This window comes from Chrysemys picta, chromosome 2 (genome assembly GCF_011386835.1).
Source record: "Chrysemys picta bellii isolate R12L10 chromosome 2, ASM1138683v2, whole genome shotgun sequence".
In the NCBI taxonomy this organism is placed as follows: Eukaryota; Metazoa; Chordata; order Testudines; family Emydidae; genus Chrysemys; species Chrysemys picta.
In genome coordinates this window covers 164,518,852-164,525,019 of record NC_088792.1, presented here as the reverse complement: position 1 = coordinate 164,525,019, position 6,168 = coordinate 164,518,852, and the positions used below count along the sequence as shown (strand labels likewise).

General features: G+C 48.6%; 1 long non-coding RNA gene across 1 annotated transcript; it reads right to left on the bottom strand.

Moving 5' to 3' along the window:
- Positions 1-248: 248 nt before the first annotated feature.
- LOC135981583 (uncharacterized) lies at positions 249-5,859 on the bottom strand. The gene is made up of 2 exons (XR_010598666.1): positions 5,250-5,859; positions 249-1,632 (listed from the first exon to the last, which is right to left on the bottom strand). It is a non-coding gene; the product is annotated as an uncharacterized LOC135981583 (long non-coding RNA).
- Between the last annotated feature and the right edge of the window lie 309 nt (positions 5,860-6,168).

Below are 6,168 nucleotides of genomic sequence, written 5' to 3'. Positions count from 1 at the left end.
AAATGGGTAAACGGTGCAGGGTTTGGATGGTACGGGAAATAAGGCCTAGGGCTGCACACTGAGTGAGAAGGATAAAAAAAAATACTGAATAGCTATCCATTCAGTGAGCACCAGGATCCTGTGTGGACTGCATGTGGGGGAGGGGGTGAAGTGCGTGATCATCCCTGATGTTGCCTGCCCTAAAGGGCTCGAGGGGACAACAATGGTCCGTCGCCCGGTGTGCTTGGCACCAATAAAGACACCGAGGGGAGAAAGCAAGCCAAGTTTATTTCAGAGCTCTGAAATGGCACTAGGAGACCATCATGTCTCAAATCCAGTGCAACAAATACAAATAACTTTTACCTTTTATACTTCAAACTGTTTACATACATCTCTTTGTTTGGCTGTTCCCCCTTACCCCTCCCTTCCAGACAACTGTTACAATAAGCTCTACATAAGCTTGTGAGAAAACTTTCTCAGTCTTTGCGACCTTGAGTTAAACGCCTGCAAACTAACTACCCCGCTTCTTATCTCTATTATTTCTGCTAGTGTGAGTGAAACTGCAGCCATCTGCTAAAAAGCTGACATTACATTTCTGCTTCAACCTACTTCAGAGCATGTAAACAGTTAGCATAGAAGTAGGTGAGAGTTCCCAAGATGGAGTTTGGGGGTTCAGATAGGCCCAGAGCAAAAGAGCTTCATCGGCACTTGTGGCCTTCCACTCTCCCGAGTTACCTGGTAGCTATGCCTAGTGGACCCCAACAATCCCTCCTTTGAGAACACTCAACAAACCTTTGTCAGAGTTTTCTCATACTCTAAAGACAGAATGCGATTAAGCTCCATGCAATCAGGATTATCAATGAGAGGGTATAAGGGAACTTCTGGAGTATGGGAGGTACAAATCTTACGTATGAGCACTTTACAGCAAATGAGCAAAAGAACAAAAACAAAACATACCACCACACCTGTGAGCAAGATGCGAACAATGTTTCCCCCTATATCCCCTAGTTCTCCTAAACCAGGTATCCAACCCCAAAGGGAATCCAAAATAGTGGGTTCTCCTTCCTGGGCCTTCCACTGGTTAAAGGCCCGTTCAGCTGACAAGATGTGCTTGTTAATGTCCTGTGAAAACTCTGGGACATAGTTACAACACTCTTCTCCAATAAGGGCACATACAATTACAACAACCCAAATGCCCAGAAGATAAGAAGAATTATTGACACTAAACAAGTCAAAAAATAACAAGACCAAATACATAGGCCAGGTCGGCCTTCTGTGAGAAAATAAAACCAATGCTCAGGGTTCTCGCGGGGAGTATGCTGTGACTGTTCAGAAAGATCACAACGCATTCCCAGCGACCCTTACTGTCTTTTGAATAACAGCTTAAGTCCCAAATCGTCGTTAGCAGTCTTCTCCGCAGGCTGGACAGTCCACTGTTTAGGAGCGGGCACTGCTTTCAGTCGAGAGTGATGAATCCAGTTCTTGTGTCCTTCGACCTTTGCCGCTGTATGGGTGACAAGCAGGACGGTGTGGGGTCCTTTCCACTTCTCTTGGAGAGGCTCGTCCTTCCAGGTTCGCACAAGAACGGAGTCACCAGGCTGCAGGGAGTGGACCGGAGTATCCAGCAGAAGAGGCTGTGAATCTTTGGTATACCTGTGAAGAGAAGAAAGAACAGCAGACAGAGAGCACATGTACTGAGACAAGAAACCACACCCCATTTCCCATTCCCCTGCCAGAACTGGGGTACCATTCATAGGCCATGCTCTTCCAAACATAATCTCGAAGGGACTAAGCCCTATCCTACCCTTAGGGAGAGCACGAATGCGAAGTAACACAAGGGGCAAGGCATCAGGCCACTTAAGAGAAGCCTCCTGACAGACCTTTGAGAGGTGTCGCTTGAGTGTCTGATTTGTGCGTTCCACTACTCCACTGGCTTGTGGTCGCCAGGGTGTGTGGAGCTTCCAGGGGATTTGCAGAGCACTTGATATCTTTTGAACAATTTGAGATGTGAAGTGTGTTCCATTATCAGATTCCATCCACTGAGGAAGGCCGAAGCGAGGAATGATTTCCTTGACAAACTTAAGAGCCACTGTTTTGGCAGTGTTGTTGCAACATGGGAAGGCCTCAGGCCATCCGCTGAATCGATCCACTAAGACGAGAAGGTACCTGTACCCTTGGGTCCTGGGAAACTCAGTAAAGTCTATTTGCCACACCAATCCTGGGCCTGGGGTAGGTTCCAGGGTGGCTGGTGGCACTGCTACTCCTGGTCGAGGGTTATTCTTTTGGCAGATTAAACATTCAGCTTGTACCTGTGATGCTAGGGGTTTAAGTTCGGAGGTTAGAAAATATTTATTCATGAGCTGGGTAAGAGCCTCTCTGCCTGCGTGTGTGGTCTGATGCAGTTTCTGCAACACTGGTCGAATCAAGCCCTTGGGCACGAGGATTTTTCCCTCTGTGGAATAAAGCCATCCCTCCTTTTCCTGGAGACCAAGACTGTCAGCCAGGTTTCTGTCCTCTTGGGAGTACTGAGGGGCTGCAAGCTCACCCACTGATGGGATGAGGGCATGCATTTGGGCATTCTCCTCAGTTGCTGATTTCAGGGTAGCAGCTCGCTTAGCTTCCCTGTCTGCTCTGGCATTACCCTTGGTTACATCTTGATCTTCCCTTTGATGGGCTTTGCAATGCACCACTGCTACTGCTGAGGGGAGTTGTACCGCTTCTAACAGCCGGAGAATTTGAGACCCATGCTTGACCGGAGAGCCTTGGGCTGTTAGCATTCCCCTTTGCTTCCACAAACCAGCGTGAGCATGCAGTACCCCAAAAGCATACTTCGAGTCAGTAAAGATATTAACCCGTTTGTCTTTTGCCAGCTCAAGTGCCCGAGTCAGGGCCACTAGTTCAGCAAGCTGGGCAGATGTTCCTGCCGGTAAACTCTCAGCTTCCACGGTATCATGAAGAGACACAATAGCATAACCAGCCCTCCTTTGCTCATCCACAACAGTACTACTTCCATCTGTATACCATTCCAAGTCAGCATTTGGGAGTGGCTGATCTTTTAGATCTGGGCGGCTAGAATACTGAACATCTATGATTTCTAAACAGTCATGTTCCTGCTTTTCTGTCTCTGGTAGCAGTGTAGCTGGATTAAGGGAGGGACAGGTCTCCAGGGTGACTTCAGGATTCTCTAACAGCTTCGCCTGGTACCGAGCAACCCGAGCCTGTGTGAGCCAAAGACCACCCTTAGTGTCCAGCAAGGCTTGGACCATATGGGGAACATACACTTGCACAGTTCCTCCCAGTGTCAGCTTCTCAGCTTCCCCAAGCACTAGAGCAGTAGCTGCGACCGCCCTCAAACAGGCTGGCCATCCCTTTGAAACTTGATCCAGTTGTTTAGAAAAGTATGCCACAGGACGTTTCCAGGCACCTAATAGCTGGGTAAGCATTCCCAAAGCTACCCCTTTTCGTTCATGCACATACAGTTGGAACGGCTTAGATATATCGGGCAAACCCAGGGCTGGAGCTTCCATAAGCTTCCTTTTCAAGATTTTAAATGCCCTGTCCGCTTCTGGGGACCAGTGAAAGGGGTCATGTTCCGCTCCCTTAACACATTCATACAGAGGTTTAGCCCACAGTCCAAACTCTGGAATCCATATTCTGCAAAAACCTGCCATGCCCAGGAATGCCCTAAGCCGTTTACGGTTGCTGGGGATGGGAACTTGGCAGATAGCCTCCTTCCTTTCGTTTGAGAGCTGTCTCTCTCCCTGCCTGATGTGAAATCCCAGATATTGAACCTCTGAAAGAGCAATTTGGGCTTTGCTTTGAGATACCCTGTATCCTCGCAGTCCAATAAAGTTTAGGAGACTCACAGTAGCTCTGAGACAAGGGATTAGACCCACAGCAGCAATCAACAAGTCATCTACATATTGCAGCAGGAGGGCTCTGTCTGAATTATCCCACTCCTCCAAGTCTCTGGCCAAAGCCTGTCCAAACAGAGTGGGGGAATTTTTAAATCCTTGAGCCCATACTGTCCAACAAAGCTGCTTTTTAACCCTTCGTTTGTCCTCCTTATGCCTTGCAGAATTTTGCAGATCTCACAGTTGCTTGGGCACATTCAGGCCCCCCTTTCTCTTGGTTGTCAGCCAAGTCTTGGCTGTGAACAATGTCCTTGGATGGCCTGCTAGCTGTATTTTCCTCTCAGTTAACTCATTCTGTTCTCTTTCCTTCTCCCTTTCTCGTCTTCTTCTAACTTCCAAAGGAACCTTCCACTCTTCACTCATACACCTCTTCTCCAACCATTAACACATACTCATTGCCATCATACACCTTTCCCGTAACATAACTTCTGTACAGAGCTTTGAAGCAACAAACCAGGACGAGCACACTCACTTCTGAGGATTCCACTCTGTACAACCTCTGGTGTCCAATAGCTTTCCCTTTTAAACCTTAAATGCCTTCTCTGTCTTCATCCTGCCTTGGCTATAACCTGATTCCGCTCCACTTCGGACAACAGGGTTCTCATAAGTATATTACAATCATCCCAGTCAGGCTTATGGCTAGCTAGACACCCTTCAAAGATAGAAATGAACTTGCTTGGATTCGTTGAGAATTCTCCTGCCTCTGCCTTAAAAGCAGCTAGATGTACAGGGTTAAAAGGTACATGCGAGTAGACCGATACTATCTGTGCTGGCCGTTCATGTGTTCCCGGACGGGCTACCACACTCTCAGTAATCAACGGATACAATCCCATGGGGGGGGTACTCTCTAAAGCCTGTGGGGGTGGAGGAGCCGAAGGGGACACCGATTCTGGCATTACAACAGTGGGAGGGTTCTGGGGTTTAGCAGCCGTTACTACCGAGCCTGTCGGAGTCAAATGGCACTTGAGCAAAATATCAGTCCTATTTCTTAACACCATAAACGTATACGCATAGAGATGTTCATTCCATTTACCGGTTCTCTGACAAAACAAAAGCAATTGAAGGATCGTGTTGTAATTAAGTGATCCTTCCGGTGGCCACCTTTCTTGGCACTCTAGCTGGTACTGAGGCCAATCAACTGTACAGAACCTTTTCAATTTACTTTTAATCAACTGATCAGATCCAAACACCTTCCAGTTCACCAGAATGCATTCTAAAGGTGTACACTGTACCCTGCCGGCTGTACTCTGTCCCTGCCCCATACCAAGGAAGACTCTGGGCGTCCCCAGGTCACAACAGGCAGACTCTGGGCGTCCCCAGGTCACAACAGACAAGTCCCCACTGGACTGTTCCTACCTTATCCAAGGGTCCGGTTCTGCACCGTCACCGTCGCCCTATCAACGGGACTGGTTCCCCACCGTCGCCCTATCAACGGGACCGGTTCCTCACCGTCGCCCGCAGCTGCTTCTCCACTGTCTGTGTGCGTTGCACCGTTGTGCCCTCCGGGGTCGAGCAAACCACGTCTCCGCCGAGGCCCCCGATGAAGTCACCGGTGCGCGCTGGGCGTCGGTCGTTGCTGTAATCCGTCGGCCACCAGGAGGGATCCGGGCAAGGCTAAATTTCAGCCTCGAGCCCACCCAGGGACGCCAAAACTGTTGCCTGCCCTAAAGGGCTCGAGGGGACAACAATGGTCCGTCGCCCGGTGTGCTTGGCACCAATAAAGACACCGAGGGGAGAAAGCAAGCCAAGTTTATTTCAGAGCTCTGAAATGGCACTAGGAGACCATCATGTCTCAAATCCAGTGCAACAAATACAAATAACTTTTACCTTTTATACTTCAAACTGTTTACATACATCTCTTTGTTTGGCTGTTCCCCCTTACCCCTCCCTTCCAGACAACTGTTACAATAAGCTCTACATAAGCTTGTGAGAAAACTTTCTCAGTCTTTGCGACCTTGAGTTAAACGCCTGCAAACTAACTACCCCGCTTCTTATCTCTATTATTTCTGCTAGTGTGAGTGAAACTGCAGCCATCTGCTAAAAAGCTGACATTACATTTCTGCTTCAACCTACTTCAGAGCATGTAAACAGTTAGCATAGAAGTAGGTGAGAGTTCCCAAGATGGAGTTTGGGGGTTCAGATAGGCCCAGAGCAAAAGAGCTTCATCGGCACTTGTGGCCTTCCACTCTCCCGAGTTACCTGGTAGCTATGCCTAGTGGACCCCAACACTGAGGTAAGTGGGGAAATGGGATCCTGGGAGGAAGCACAAGCAGGA